The sequence below is a fragment of the Stegostoma tigrinum genome, chromosome 30, assembly GCF_030684315.1.
Source record: "Stegostoma tigrinum isolate sSteTig4 chromosome 30, sSteTig4.hap1, whole genome shotgun sequence".
Lineage (NCBI taxonomy): Eukaryota > Metazoa > Chordata > Chondrichthyes > Orectolobiformes > Stegostomatidae > Stegostoma > Stegostoma tigrinum.
In genome coordinates, this window is record NC_081383.1 from 31646148 (window position 1) to 31662996 (window position 16849).

A 16849-nucleotide genomic window follows, 5' to 3' on the forward strand; every position below is an offset into this window, starting at 1 on the left:
TATATGGATTTCAGCAAGGCGTTCGATAAGGTTCCCCACAATAGGCTACTGTACAAAATGCGGAGGAATGGAATTGTGGGAGATATAGCAGTTTGGATCAGAAATTGGCTTGCTGAAGGAAGACAGAGGGTGGTAGTTGATGGGAAATGTTCATCCTGGAGACCAGTTACTAGTGGTGTACCGCAAGGGTCGGTGTTGGGTCCACTGCTGTTTGTCATTTTTATAAATGACCTGGATGAGAGCGTAGAAGGATGGGTTAGTAAATTTGCAGATGACACTAAGGTCGGTGGAGTTGTGGATAGTGACGAAGGATGCTGTAGGTTACAGAGAGACATAGACAAGCTGCAGAGCTGGGCTGAGAGGTGGCAAATGGAGTTTAATGCAGACAATTGTGAGGTGATGCACTTTGGTAGGAGTAACCGGAAGGCAAAGTACAGGGCTAATGGTAAGATTCTTAGCAGTGTAGATGAGCAGAGAGATCAGTGTCCATGTACACAAATCCTTGAAAGTTGCCACCCAGGTTGACAGGGCTGTTAAGAAGGCATACAGTGTTTTAGCTTTTATTAATAGAGGGATCGAGTTCCGGAACCAAGAGGTTATGGTGAAGCTGTACAAAACTCTGGTGCGGCCGCACTTGGAGTATTGCGTACAGTTCTGGTCACCGCATTATAAGAAGTATGTGGAAGCTTTGGAAAGGGTGCAGAGGAGATTTACTAGGATGTTGCCTGGTATGGAGGGAAGGTCTTACGAGCAAAGGCTGAGGGACTTGAGGCTGTTTTCGTTAGAGAGAAGAAGGTTGAGAGGTGACTTAATTGAAACATATAAAATAATCAGAGGGTTAGATAGGGTGGATAGGGAGAGCCTTTTTCCTAGGATGGTGACGGCGAGCACGAGGGGGCATAGCTTTAAATTGAGGGGTGAAAGATAGGGAACAGATGTCAGAGGTAGTTTCTTTACTCAGAGAGTAGGAAGGAAATGGAACGCTTTGTCTGCAACGGTAGTAGATTCGCCAACTTTAGGTACATTTAAGTCATCATTGGACAAACATATGGACGTATATGGAATAGTGTAGGTTAGATGGGCTTGAGATCGGTATGACAGGTCGGCACAACATCGAGGGCTGTAGGGCCTGTACTGTGCTGTAATGTTCTATGTTCTATGTCTCCAGAACATTAACTGAGTTTCTAGATTGATAGTACAGCGATAATACCACTAAGCCTTTGCCTCCTCGGAATACAAACTGAATACCAACCAATTCTCCTATCCAACCCATGTCCCCTTAGAGACCTGTTCCATAATTTAATGTAATTCCTCCAGATTATTTAATAGAATGGATTTATGGATGAGTTTAGAAGTTAAGGCCTAGAGAATCTAAAATATAAGTGCCCATCTAAAAATCAGGCCAGAACACCTCAGCACACAGCTGTCCTTGACTCTCTCCTGCACCTGTCACTGAGGTGTAACTCCCCAGATATTCAGGGACCTTTCTCTATCAAGGCAAGAGCAGTGAGTCAGGACAGTTACTGACTCTTTTCTTCATTATTCATTCAAGAGATGTGGGCATCATTGGCCACGCAGCATTTATTGCCCATCCCTAATTGCCCAGAGGGCAGTTAAGAGTCAGTCACATTGCTGTGGGACGGGAGTCACACGTAGGCTAGACAGAGTAAGGATGGCAGTTTCCTTCCCTAAAAGACATTAGTGAACCAGATGGAATTTTCCCCTACAACCGACAATGGAATAATGGTCATCATTTCGACCCTTAGTTCCAGATATTTATTGAATTCAGATTCCACCATTGGCCGTGGTGGGATTCAAACCCAGGTCCCTGGAACATTATCTGGGTCCCTGGATTAACAGTCAACTAATTTACCAGTAGGCCATTTCCTCCCCTAGCTACCCACTTCGATAGCAAAATGTCAGGCTGGTGTGGTGTGCTGTGGTGAGGTGTTCTGTGGTGTAGTGTGTAATGTGGTGTGATGTGCTATGGTGTGGTGTGTGTGGTGTGGCCTGTGGTGTAGCATGTGGTGTGGCGTTCTGTGGTATGTGGTGTGGTGTGATGTGCTGTAGTGTGGTGTGGTGTTCTGTGGGGTAGTGCGTGGTGTGATGTGGTGTGGTGTGGCGTCCTGTGATATAGGGTGTGGTGTGGTGTGTGGTGTGGGGTTCTGTGGTGTAGTGTGTGGTGTGGTGTGGTGTGGGGTTCTGTGGTGTAGTGCGTGGTGTGCTGTGGTGTGGTGTTCTGTGGTGTGTGGTGTGGGGTTCTGTGGTGTGCTGTGGAGTGGTGTTCTGTGGTGCGGTTAACACAATTCTTCAGCTGAGTATATTTACACCTATCTATATTGTAGCTGTACCATTGGACTTAGGCCTACCATTGTCAGAACACAACAAAATTCAGTCTTTGGTAAAGCCGGGGGAACAAAGCATTCCTACTGCCATACTAAAAAACTTGCTTCTCAAATTTTACTCCTATATGTAGTACGTATGAAAGCAATGTAGTTTTTTTAAACATTTTTTCTACCCACAAATTTGATCACACACAACTGAGTGACTTTCCCATCAGCAAAATCACCATGACTCCTTTTTTTGCATTTCTTTCAACTACTGTTCACCACCCATAAAAACACCCCATGTCGCCAATTCAGTATTTACCCATCATGGACAATACGAGCGATCAAAAATGAAGTGGTGGTTAGGAGCGGGGGTGGGGGAAGGGTTAGAGAGGCATTAAAATCAAAATGGAGTTGGAGGGGGATAGAAAGCACTGTTTCTTCCACAGTGCCCAACTCTCTCTAAATGCATCCAGGAGCGTTGATGGATACTAATTTTTAATATTTCATTTTAAATTGCATCAGGCAGGTCAATTAACAACAGAGACAAAACAGAAATTGCCGGAAAAGCTCAGCAGCTCTGGCAGCATCTGTGGGGAGAAATCAGAGTTAACGTTTTGGGTCAAGTGACCCTTCCTCAGAACAGGCAGTTCAATTGTTGTGAGTTCTAAATTGATAATCAATGCTTCTTTTTTCCCTTGACTGAGTCAAGATGTGTCTGGCTATGAAGTGAGTAGGGAAAGAAGGTTTAGGAGTATTCCACATTGTCTTAAATGCAATCTTGTTGGCTTTAGAATTCACTACAGCTCATTTCCTGCAGATAACAAGAACGGACACCCCTGAATTTAATGTGAAGCCCACTGCCCACGGACCGGACCGCTATCACACTCACCCCCACCCCAACAGCACTGTACCCCGAACAACGTGTGTTGTGCACCCACAAACAAATTGTGCCAGAAATTTGAGCCTGAGTGTGATTTTTCCAGGCATACTCTGAAAATTAGAATTGTCAACAGAATGAGTCAAAGTCTGCCATAAGAGCATCAGCTGGCAAAGCCCCCTACTGGAACAATTATTTTGGAAAATTAGCCCCTTAATGTAATGGCCAGTAGTTTTAAATCGCTATTAATTTTCCACTTCGCTCTCAAATCAGGTATAGCACAGTTGGATAAAGAATTTCCTCTGTCTCTATCTATCTCAGCAAAATCTCGGAAGTGAGATTAATCCTGCTGTACAAATATCATATTTTACCATTTCTCATGCTAACTTTCCCAGGCTTTATTTGTGTGAGATTACCAGCTAGTATCTGATTAAGAGACCGTTCCAGTTTGTTTCGTTATTGTACAGTTGTTAGTACTTTATACACATGGCTAGTGAAATTGTCAGCTTTCTCGTATTTGAGCAACTGGCCAAACTTCCTATGAGAGCAAGCAATGACTCAGAAGGCAGCTGAACTGATCCTGCGCTCACTGAACTAGAAATTTAAGGGGGGTTATTTCTATCTCCAGCTGTGATCTCAGCAGAACATTGGAAATTGTTGATAGGTTACACCATCTCGGCTAGGTTTCTATCAAATGTTTGCTTATGTTACAGTGAGCTTTCAGAAACTGAACATTCCAAAGCAGGTATTCTACCATGTCATAGCTGCATTTGGTGCACTTTCAGCCACAAAGCAGTGCAGGTCACCATTAGTTTTACCTTCTTTTATCACAGACTGGGGTGGCACGGCAGTTCAGTGGCTTAGCACAGCTGCCTCACAATGCAGGGACCTGGGCTCGATTCCACCATCAGACAACTGTCTGTGTGGAGCTTGCACGTTCTCCCTGTGTCTGCATGGGTTTCCTCCAGGCATTCCATTTTCCTGCCACGCTTCAAAGATACGCAGGCTAGGTGGATTGGCCATGCCAAATTGCCCATAGCGTGCAGGAATATGAAGGTAGGAGGATTAACCATGGGAAATGTGGGGTTATACGTTAGGAGGTGGGATGTTCTTCAGAGGGATAGTTTAGACTAGATGGGCTGAGTGGCCTGCTTCCAAAGTGTGGGATTCTATGACTTGAAGGCAGATTGTAGCGTAGAGATCATGGCATCCCGGATGGAGAATGAATCTGTACTTCTTTGATTTCCACTGCATTGCTGATGTGTTTATTTAAGTGTTGTCATTTATCTTAATGAATTATTTTTAACATCCTTATTCCAAGCTTTTTTAATTTCTTGAAGATTTTGTTTGTTTTTGTGAGTGCTTGCTTGGCGTATACAGGAAACCTGGGTAGGAAAAATGGGTACTTGCACAGAACGGGTGTTATCAATAGTCTCTTGTAATACTCCCAAACATCAAAAAGGATCATAATTGAAGCTTTTAGTCCAAACCTAAGACTTGAAGACCCAATTTCTGTTCTCTGGTGGTCAAATACTTTTGATTCCACAAATCCATTGTGGAACGTGCAGTTCTCTTCCTTGCTGTAAGTGGGAGCTCCCTTGTGTAAGCAGGAGCTTATCACGGCTTCACTGTGTGTCATGTAATAATTATAGTGTCATTCCCTTGATTGCGTTACATTAAGAATGAACCTTCTTAATTAAAAATAATAATGAATTACTTGGAGGTTTTCATTTTGATTTTCTAATTAATGTTGTTCTGGTTAATAAGCAGCCTGGAAACTGAGTCAGGGTCCATCAGCCTGCCTATAGGAGAAAAGATAGATTAATGTGGAGATTTACTGACTAGCTTCCAAGTTCCAGTCATTGTGTTCAGTGAGGAAGTGTTCGTGAATGTAATACAATGCATGCATGATATGAACTGATTTGTTGGATGCTATAGCAGTGTCAACAAATAGCAGAACTGTTGGATGTTGGTCTCTCCTCTGAAATGCACACACTTTTTGTGGGTTAAAGCTGTTGAAAATGGCAGTTGAGAGAGGGGTGCTTCAGCCATGCCTTTGATACCAAAGGGCTGTTCTGGTACAATAACAGCAACTGGGTATTTAGCCCACCTGCGAACATTGTGAGATTTAATCTGTGTAGGACATGCTGTGGTGTAGCATCACTCCAAAAAAGTTTTGTATTTCGCATTGAATAAAGTTTGTGTGGTTCAATATTTTGTTGTAACCATTTCCATGGAGGTAGAGTGATGATAGCCCTAACTCTAGAATCGAGTCCCAGCTAAGACTCCTTAGCCAATGGAAGGTGTATCTGATCCAGTTCAACAGACTGAGCTGCTGGCGAACCTTTACATCACAACTCCACTATTCCCCAAAGAGAAAAAAGTGTACGTGAAGATAGAATCCCTTTCAACAAGTTTTCATCCAGGAACAGTTTCCCATTTGTTAACTTTTTTTTATCAAGTTGGCATCCAATAACATGCCCTCGTATCACCCAGGTTTTCAGGTGCAACAGTGAGTCATTTTGAGACAGTTTGTTCATCAGCACAGGGGGCTGGAGCACCCACTGCTAAGTGGCAGTCAGTGTGTGGGCTCATTTGAGAAGCAGAAGTCAGACAAAAAGGCTGTAACATTTGAGGAGCTCTCCAGTTCCAAACAGCCAGTCCAGCTGATGATACAGTGTGGGCTGTTTCCCACCCATTGTTACAGTGGGACAGGGGATGCATTCAGGCACGTTAAACATCTTTACATTGCCGGCTGAGAGAACCTGGGGATTCAGAATGGGTCGGCAGATCCTCTAATCCAATTCAGTCCTTTGTGTTTGGAGGGAAACAAAAAAGAGATGCTAAACCAGACAGAGAAGATAAAAATTTCAGATGATTAGAGCTGGATTTCTTAAATTGTTCTTAAGGGTTCAAGTGGTTTTTATCCAATTAAATAAGCAATTGCCAAATTGTTTCCATTTCAGTAATGACTACGGTTTAAAAGTTACAGGTTTGCCTCTCAGTACTGCCTCATAGAGCCAGCATCCAGTAATTTCTAATTATGCCAATTGACTGCTGTATCCTAACACGCCATCATAAATTATTAACAGCAGCACAATGTGTCTCCTGTGTAATAGTGCTGTTGCATCTTCTTCAATGAATTGAACAAACGGACACACCAAGATTGCTTTGGGTTAAAATTTAGTGAACTTAATTCGTGCCACAGTCTTGGCAAACTAAGGGTTTTAGATCAGGTTTCAATTCAACTTAAAATATTGAATTAAACAAGTTCACTTAACTTCGGGTGAGACTGATTCACACAAGGCAGCGTGGTACAGCTATTTTTAGACAAGTTATCATCTGAAAAGTTTAAATGATTTTGCATTGTATTACACATTGTAAAATTACTGTTTAGCCCTCCAAATCAAACTTGTTTTTTGCCTGAAGTTGTGCAAGGTGACAGCTGGATTAACAAGGATGATATGGAAGCCATCCCTTCACTAGTTCCAATGCACACAGGGCTGTTTTTTTTTAACATTATGTTTTATTCATCATGGCATGCTACCTAGTACACAGCAAACCTAAACCCCTGCTTGAAATGCACTACATATATTAATGACAGGGAAGGCTTAGTGTAGACTGTTCTTCTTACCATTGGGACACTATGTGTCCTTTCGGAATAGCTCAGCTCATGGCTTGCATTGCTGAATGTGACAAGGTTAGTACTTGAGGCTTTGTTGAGATCTGTTTCGAGTATTGTTTTTTAAATCTTGATCTGTTGATGTTCTAGTCTAGAGCATGGGTGGAATCATATGGCTTTCTCTAAGCCTATTTAAGTAGACCACTTGCTACCAAAAGATATTCTTATATATTTTTGACACCCTTGCTGCCTGACACACAGAGCAGTTTCATAATGTAAACTGTGGGAGAGCCAGTAACATCAGTCATTGCATTACAATCTCATGGGACTTTCCAACTGCTGTGTCTCCACTTAGATGGGAAAACAGAGTTGGATCTTTGTCCAGTGGGAATTAGCAAGTGTCAGTGATGGGGTAGACGGCAAAAGCAGCACATAGAGGTCAGAAGTTTCTCCTGCTGCTCGAGCTAGCTAATTACAGCTGCATCCTTCACAGCCTCAGTAGACTGGTCTAAACAAACCTTCATTTAGAAGCTGTTTGCTTTCTTCATTTGCTTCTATTAAACCAAAATAATTAATGTGTATTTCTTTATGAATACTAAATACAGCAACAATCTGTTTTATTTCTAAGAAGTGAACTGTTCCACAGTGACGATTTGGCACACTGATCTAATTTCCTTATTACTGTTTGTCCTCTGTTCAGCAGAGGTCAAAGATGCAAAACTTTATCTTAACTTACTCACTATTTTAAAAACTTTTCTATTCCTCAGGCTTAACCACCAGCAGTTTTCTCCCTCCAGTGAGAGAACAGTCCCATCATCCAGTAGGACTACAGCAACTTGATTTAATTTCACTGTAGTGTTGATTTTAATACTTAGTTCCTATTTTTTCAAGCTTAAAATCTTTATCTTTCTTCCTTTGACTCCTTTTATCCAATAATAATTTCAGGGCAAGTTCCTTCAATAGGTGGCCCTTCCACTTTTATGGCATTGGCCGTATGTTCAAGCCTTGTCCATCAAACTAAGAGCAATCTCTGTGCTTTGGAGATGTAACGGGTCCTGTGGTTCTATTGAAAACAGAATGCAAAGGTTTCCTGGTAACCTAATCAACTTTCCTCCATTGGGCCAACACCAACAAAAAACAGTTTTATTATTTATCCCATTTAGAGTTTGTGAAATCTTGCTGTGTGCAAAATAGCTGCTAAGCAATAAACATAATGGTGATTATGCTTCAGAAATAGACTCATTCACTGTGAAATGTTAAGCTTGCCTCAGAGATACACTTTATGTGTTATAAGGAACCAGAATGAAGATTAAGCTATTCAGCCCCTCGTGTCTCCTCCCCCATTCAATATGATCTGATCACTTCCACATTCCTGCGACTGCCAATAACCTTTCACCCTTTTGTTTCTCAAGAATCTGTCTACCTCTGCATGAAAAATATTCAAAGATTCCATTTCTACATCTTTTGAGGAAGAAAGCCCAAAGATTTGAAAACTCTGAGGAAAAAAGAACATTCTCTTTATCTCTGTGATAATGACTACTACAAGGGGTCATAATTTCAAGGTGATTGGAAGAAGGTATAGGGGAGGTGTCTGTGTTCTTCACACAGAGAGCGGCGAGCGCTGGCAGTGGTAGTGGAGTCAGATACTTTAGAGACTTTTAAGCGACTCTTGGATGGGTACATGGAGGATAGTAAAATGTACGGTATGCAGGGTAGATTGATTTTAATAGAATAACGGGTTGACACATCATCGTGGGCCAAATGGTTGGCACTGTGCTGTACTGTTCTATGTTCTATATTCTATGTTTTATGTTTTGTGTTTTAAATAGGCAGACCTTATTTTTAAACAGTGACCCCTACTACTAGATGCGCCCTCTGGAGGCAAATATCGTTTCCATACCCATGTGCTCAAGACCCTTCTGGATCTAGTGTCTTTCATATGTGACGAGGAGTGAGAGAATACAAATTTCTTCCAACACTGAATTTGCGTCGGCCTCCAAAAAGTCTCGCAGTTGCCAATCTCAAAAATCATGGTTTTGCAAGTACAAACATGACCAAAATTCTCTAATATTTTTGCTTAATAAGTGCTTAATGGTCTCTAGTTTTACAGCCCCAGCCCAGCAGACTGCCCAAGTAAACTCATTAATTGAGCTCGAAGGGTTACTATTACAGTCGTAAGCCTTGTTGCTGACATTTGAGAAGCTTTGTTACTGTAATATTAGTGTTTCAGTCTCACTGTGGACAGAGCTGAAATATCCTTTGAAGAAGCAGTTTCTCTCTATAAGTAAGTCAAGTGGCTACATTGTTCTGGGACTGAGAATTTCAAAGAAAGGAGTTAGGCACAGGAACATTAGAGGTCTGATGTGCTGAATTAACTGGTCTCAACTGGGCGACACGACTGTTGCAGCAGTTAGCCTCAGCACCACGAGCTGGGCAAGTAACTCTTTCAACCATTTCCCTGTTTTTGGGGTCTCTCTCCTGCTGACACTGATTGTCATGGACAAATCGTCATGTTTTTGGATGAAACCTATCTTATCATCCCTCAGCAAACAAAGTGTGGAGCTGGATGAACACAGCAGGCCAAGCAGCATCTTAGGAGCACAAAAGCTGACGTTTGGCCTGAACCATCAGCTTTTGAGCTCCTAAGATGCTGCTTGGCCTGCTGTGTTCATCCAGCTCCACACTTTGTTATGTCAGATTCTCCAGTATCTGCAGTTCCCGTTATTGTCCTTAAGTGTGTTTTGGAAGTTTTGAGGAAGAAGAGGCAATAGCTACAAACAAAGGGAGCAGTAGACGAAGAGATAACCAGAGTGACCCATCCTGTGGAGAGATGCCTTTAATGTTTCATTCCTTCTTGTAATTGCAAAGAGCTCCCTATCCTGGGATAGGTTGGACACAAAAATACTTGTGTCAGAAAGCAAGCTAATGTTGTTAGCTCCTTGGTTGGAAACAGCTCAGTGATCTATTGAATATTAATACACTTCTCAAGAAATGAGGTGCTGGGGAAAATAAGTGAATTAATTCCTCTTTAACTTACTTTAGGTGTCTTTAGGTTTGAATGTAAGTCAGGAATGATCTTTGCCCTCCACATTATTGCTGTTGCGTTTCTTCCCATGCTCTCCCTAAGGCACTGAACCACACTGAGATGCACTGTCGCAAATTCTGGCCACCCTCTGGTAACTGTCCAGCATCATCATTCATCATGTGTGAGTTTAGACATTGAGCGGGGCAGGTCTGTTTGATAGGGACTGCTCACAGCCGATTCAAACCATCTCTCACTCAATGAGCACACACCTTTGTGATCAAACAAGGTTTTATGGATGCTGTCCAGATGCAAGAACCTTGGCTTGTTTCCTCACATTAACAAACCAGGGCACTGTGACTCCTTCACATTAGATTTGCCCAGAAGTGCGCACTGTTTCACTTAATCTAGTTAAGGCAATTCTTCTTACCTTCTGTACAGAACAAATCCTGTAGTTTGTGTTAGGCAGACCAGTTTCCGTTGAACCGTTGTCTACAAACCTCATTGAATACAACGAGAATGTCGTGTACAAATTCTCACAGGCATTCCCTGAGCTTTCTCATTTTACAGCTTTGTTTTACACTTTGCCTGCACAATCTTAAAGGGTTGCCTCTCATTGGAATATAATTGATGAAGAGCAACTAATTTACAAACGCTCATGGATAATTTCTAAGCAACCCATTTTCTGGATGTTATTATACCCCTCTGGAGCAAGTGGGACTTGAACCTGGGACTCTTGGCCCAGAGGTAGTGAAGTTATCGCTGTATGACAAGTGCCTCCTTTTTAATTGACTTGTTAAGGCATATTGTCACGCTTTTGGGAACAGGGAAGATTTAAACCCAGGCCTCTTGGCCAAGAGGTAGGTATGCTATCACTGTGCCATCACAGCCCCTTAAAATCGGGAGGCTGTATTCTGTATTTGTGCAACTGGAGCACGAGATTTTTGTCTTCAGTGTATACTTCCGAAACAACTGTTCACAGATATTAAACACTTCTGAACGCAGGCTTGCTGGCTCAGAGATAGGGACAATACCACTGTGCCTCAAGGCAAATCCCCACCAAAATATCCTCATACAATTGACCATTCTTAATGTATTGGTCAGCTTGTTGGCTAAAGTAAATGCACAGTTTCTGCACAGGTCAGAAGAAAGCAATTGAAACCATAGAAGTTTGTCAACTTGACCAATGTTAGCAGAATGAATGGCATTTTAGTGAGACCAAAATCACAAAGAGAAACTAACCGCCATCTTGGTACCCACAGAGATAGCTTCCAGATATAGACATTCATCGGCTGATGGAAACAGGCCGAAGGGTGTAACAGCAGCCATGTGAGAAAGAAAAGATTCCTACGCCGTGCAAAATGATCCGGATGACTTTTTCAACTGAAATGTACACTGCCGAAACCCTGCTTGCTGACACTTGAGGTGTGACGGGCTCAAAGCAGGATTTCTGGAAGCCTGTCAGAAATTGAGTTTCGTACAAGAACATCTAACCCAGTCTGAACATGAAGATCCCTGACCACTGCCTGACCTCTCCCTAAACTCATTTTGTTCTGGGCCCTTCCTTTGACCTTGCGATTTTCCATCCCTGCCCTCCAATCATTGTTGACAATGTCGAACCTTGCACCGGTTCCAGGCAAACCACCAGTTTCAGTTTTCAGTTCCACTACCAAATTGCTTCAGGCCCTTGATCAGATAGGCGTTCTGATTGGCCAAGTGCAGTCAACCCCCAGATCCCTGATACAAATGAAAATCCACTCCCCACCTCACCACTGTTCTCCCCCCCCCCCATCGCACTCAATCCAACTACCTCTTCCTCAGTGTGTCCTGTGGCCATGGAGCCATTGGGCTCTCCTCCAACATGTATTACCAAGCTCAGCATAGAATGGTCATCAAACATGGGGACCCCATCTGGCCTGAATGGATGGGATGTTTAGAAAGAGGAGCATTTCATAACTGAGTCACGCTGGAGAGTGGGAGTTCTGTGAATGTTCAAAGAGTGGCTGAATTTATCCTTTGCCAGAAAATGTCTCTTTTTTAACCTCGCTGTGGTGTAGCAGTCAACCATCTGCTTCCATTTGACTGACATTTAAATAAAATGCACACGAGGGAAACTCCTCATAGCTCAGCGCGTATTGCTCCGTGAGGTGCTGAGCCAGAGTGCAGGAACCTTTTGCTACAATTGGTCACAGATAAACAAAGATAGGGAGGGGATATCAATTGAAATTACTATTTTTGATAGTGAGCCAGTGGTCGATGCGTGTAACTGTGGTGCCTCCATAGTCAAATAGGCAGCAAACTCACTTTTTGCAATTTCACTGAGAGAAATGTATTTCCAGCAAGGATGGCATTTGTTGCTCCTGAGAATGTAAGAGTGAGCAGCACACACCAACAAAAGGACAGCAATCCTTCCATCTCACACTGTGTTTTGCACAATATCTATGCTGCGGAGTGTATGGATTGCTTTCTCGCTCCCACAGCTTTTACAGTTCAGCCCCTTTCACAGATGACCATGTTTTCTTGCAACCTGGAAAAGCAATGGCTAGTGGCACTCAGTCCAATACCACTCCACCCCCTCTCACCCCATCCCAGGGGCACTCAATCGCATCGTGGTACAGTTCCTTAAGGAACCCTTCCTGTCACCCTACCTTGTGCACATGGGCAGGTATCCAACTGAGAGATGCTTCAAAGTTAAATCTGATGCTGTCAGTTGTCTGAAGGATCCCAAGCTGAAATGTCGACATTCCTGTTCCTCTCGTGGTGCCTGGCCTGCTGTGTTTCTCCACGCTGTGTAATCTTTGACTCCAGTATCTGCCGTTCTTATTAGCCCTGTCAGCACAGCTTCATCTGTTTCCAGCAGATGTGAATGACCACCGTCAAAAGGAGAAAATCTGCCTGTTTTCGTTTACTTCAAGAACACTGAAGCCAGTTTTAATACTGTTAAAACTGTATCCAGACAAGACAAGCTTGCTCATCCCAGTCCCAATGTGGATTTGAGTCCATTTCTACTTTATCTCAGCAACTTTGGGAATAGTGCCTTTGCCCACTGAGCACACCAGGAGCGATGTTTCCTTCAACTTCAACCTGAGAGATTAGGTGCTTCATGAATGACTCAGTTGTTGAAATGTGAACCATATCTCGGGAGACTGGGTTTTCACAATATGCCTTTACTCTCGGGATCTGGGTGTGATTTCATGGACATGATGAAAGTTTATTTTTCTGTTGTCTGTGAACATGCTATGTGATAGGTGCAGCCGGCTCCATGCCACAATAAAATGTCAAACATTGTCGGCCCCTCAGCAATACCCCGACCCTAGGCATTCCAACCCTCACTCCAAAGGAATGACTGATGTGAGACTGAAGGGAAATGTAGTAGAGTTGATGCATAAGAATGGATATCTGCATTGGGTTGACATCACACTAGTGGAGATTCTTTTTAATTCTTGTGGGCATCACTGGTAAGACTGGCATTTATTGCCTATCCCTAATTTCTCTTGAATTGAGTCGTTTGCTCAGAGGTCAGTTCAGAGCCAATCACATTACTGTGCATCTGGGGTCACATACAGATCCAGAGAAACCCTCCAGTGTAGATGCAGGCTATTCGGTCCATTAACTGCACACTGAATCTCCAAAGAGCTTCCCACTCAGACCCACCTCCGTGCCCCCCATCATGTCCCTGGAAACCAACATTTACCATGGCTAATCCACCTAGCCTGCATATCCCTGGACACTATGGGCAATTTAGCATGGCCAAGCCACCCAACCTGCATTTCCTTGGACAGACCTAGTAAGGATGGCAGATTTTCTTCTCTCAAGGATGTTAGTGAACTAACTGGTCACAATTAGACTGCCCTTTTATTTTAAATTCTAGATTTTTATTGAATTGGATTTCATTACCTGCCATGGTGGGATTCAAACCTAGAAGTTTCCTGGGCCTCTGGATTGCTATCCAATGACACGACTATCCTGCCTACACCTCCCCAATTATGCTTTGTGTTTGCGGTTTGTGTTGAGCACTTAATTACAACCGAAAATAAAAGCATATTTTCTGGAACTGATCTTGTGTATCTTAAAACGGAATACCAGTTGAGACTGGAAGCAACCATTTCCAGGTTTTACTGGACTGTCTTAACTGATCTCAGGATATAGTTGGAAAATGTCACAATCTTGTGAGCAGGAACTTTTAACACAAAACTGAACTTGAAACAGGAGAGGGGAAAGGAACTCATGGTACATTGGTGACCAAAAGGGGAAAAGATTGGTGCACCATTCAGTCAACAATTGCAAGACAAAAGGGCTGAAATAGTTCCATTCAAGTAGACCTTAAAGCCTAGAAAAATCATGAATCACAAACTCTTTTAGCTCTCAATAAAAATTAAAATTTCAGTGCAGGTGGCATTTTATGTTTATTCTTGACAGCAAATTAGCATTGCAAGTTCAATTAATAACTATATAGTGATTGTAAAAGATTAGCAAACTGCTGGGAGATATAAATAACACAGTGTGGAGCTGGAGGAACGCAGCAGGCCAGGCTGCATCAGAGGAGCAGGAAAGCTGATGTTTCGGGTCAGGACCCTTCTTCAGAAAATTTTTCTGACCCAAAATATCAGCTTTCCTGCTCCTCTGATGCTGCCTGGCCTGTTGTGTTCCTCCAGTTCCACACTGTGTTATCTCAGACTCCAGCATCTTACTATCTCTGCTGGTAGATGTAGCCCCATTGTTTTTGTACTTTGTATAGTATAATCCAGACAGAATAACAACGGACACAGCAGTTGTAAAACTTATCAGATAAATCACTTTAAGCCTTAGAGTCAAGCAGCCATGAGGAACATTTAGACTGCTAGAATTTAGTCTTGACTTACTCTAACACAGAGTTTCAAATGCAAGTTATACAGCTTGCACTGCGTCACTCCAGTTAAGGAAAATGTTCGTGCCTGTGAAGCAATTTACGTATTCATGAGAATTGGTGAGATTTTTAACACAATAAAGAAAAAAGACAGGACAATTAGCTTCTTATTAAGCTTAAAGTACAATGCAAAGCCAAGCAGCATGAAAACAGGCATCAAGCCAAATTCAACTTGGTTGTTGCACACCTGAGATCTGCAAAAATCCTTGAATCTAAAAAAAAGAGCAACTTCATGAAGTGCCATTAATATTAAAGGCAATTCATAAAGACTGGATTTTGATAACTGGACATCGATTGTATACATATGGAGCACCAACTATGGAAAAATAGACAGTCAGAGAGGTAAGGAATTCAGCAGGGAATTTTTTTAATTCATTCATTTAGGGGATATGGGCTTTACTAACTAGGCATTTATTACAAAGTTGCTAGGTCAACAGGTCTTTCGGGTTTTCATTTTCCAGCGAACGATAACATAGGTGGACAAACAGGAGGCAGGAAGAACACAACAGGCCAGGCAGCTTTAGGAAGGAGCAGTCAACATTTTGGGTATTACCCTCCTTCAGGGCTGGATGTGAGGTTAGGGGGAGCTGCAGATAAAGGGGGGGGTGGGGAATGGAGGCAGAATGGTGGTGATAGGTGGACACTGGTAGTAGGTATGACCTGGTTGGACATTGGGAGGGATGAATCCATTGGTGGCTGGAATGGAAGGGAGGAGGGAGAGCTGGAAGGGAAGCTGGGGGGAATGGGTGGGAAGGTTAATTGGAATTGGAGAACTCAATGTTGAGCCCTCCGGGCTGTAGGGTGCCCAGGCGGAAGATAAGGTGTTGTTCTTCAAATTTGCATTCTGAGTCACTGCGACACTGGAGGAGGTCGAGGATGGACATGTCGGAGGGGGACTGGGGCGGGGAGTTGGAATGGTCCATGACCAGGAGGATAGGTTGGTCGTTACAAGCCAGACGGCTATCCATATAAATGTCATGATAGACAGACCTGTGTCCACTACTTGACTCATCTTCAAAAAAATTCAATCAGGTATGTTAAACACAACCTACCTTTTAGAAATCCATGTAGGAGCAAATTACTGAAAATGCTGGAATCTGTATTGAAAACAACAAATGCTAGAGATCACAGCAGGTCAGGCAGTATCCGTGGAGAGAGAGCAAACTAACGTTTTGAGTCTAGATGACTCTGCATCAGAGCTCTCCTTGATCAACTGAATATTTTCAAGGTCTTCAGTTCCTCTATTCTTCATAACAGACAAGTAATTTCTTGACAACAGATGTTAGACTAACTGGTGTATAATTCCCTTGTTTCCCTCTCTCACTGAAATGACAAAGTGGCATACACAATTTTCCAATTGAAAAAAAGTAATTCCTGAATCAATAGAATGCTGGACGATTATAAGTTGGACATCAGTAATGTTTTCATCTGCTCTCTTTAAAAACCTGCCATTAGAAACTCAGGAAGTGGAGAGAGCCTAACCTAATTCCAACACTTGTAATAATGTGATGCTCATAAGCAATTTTAAATGCTATTCAAATGACAAATGAGCATTTAAGGATACTTAGGTTTTTTTCATTTCATGGACCTTTGCAGTCAGTTTTTTCCTGCAATTTAAATGAAGTATTAAGATGATTAGAATTTCACTGTGACGAAAGTTAGTTTTCTCTGGAAGTTAAGATTTCTCTCTCTCTCTCGTGTATTTGTATGAGGGACTGTGTTGGATAATAATGATCTAAGAACTGAGATGCCTGCTACCTTTCCTCCCTCCCCATCTCCACCATCTCTGTCCCTCCCAACTTTATCCCTTTCTGAAGATCTGACACTGTGTTTGAGTTCTGCAATTACTGACACGTCAGGCTTCTTATCCAAGTAACCATTTTTCTCTTATTACCTAAAGAACTGTTTGATTGTAGTAGGTATAATGGGGTGATGCCTGACATTCTATTCTATCAATGTCGATAAGATGTGTGTTCTCCAGTTGGAGCCACTGGGTATTGATTGAGAATAGGAACTCAGCTGGTTTCCACCCCAGCTCCCCAATTCCAGAGGTGCTTTAGCACCAAATGTTTCATTAATGCTGGTGCAGTGT

The 16849-nt window shown here is 42.6% G+C and overlaps 1 protein-coding gene across 4 annotated transcripts in view; it reads left to right on the forward strand.

The window, feature by feature from the left end:
• The window catches only part of sema6bb (sema domain, transmembrane domain (TM), and cytoplasmic domain, (semaphorin) 6Bb), a 513075-nt gene that overhangs the window by 234853 nt on the left and 261373 nt on the right, over nucleotides 1-16849 (forward strand). The gene's annotated exons all lie outside the window — the stretch shown is intronic.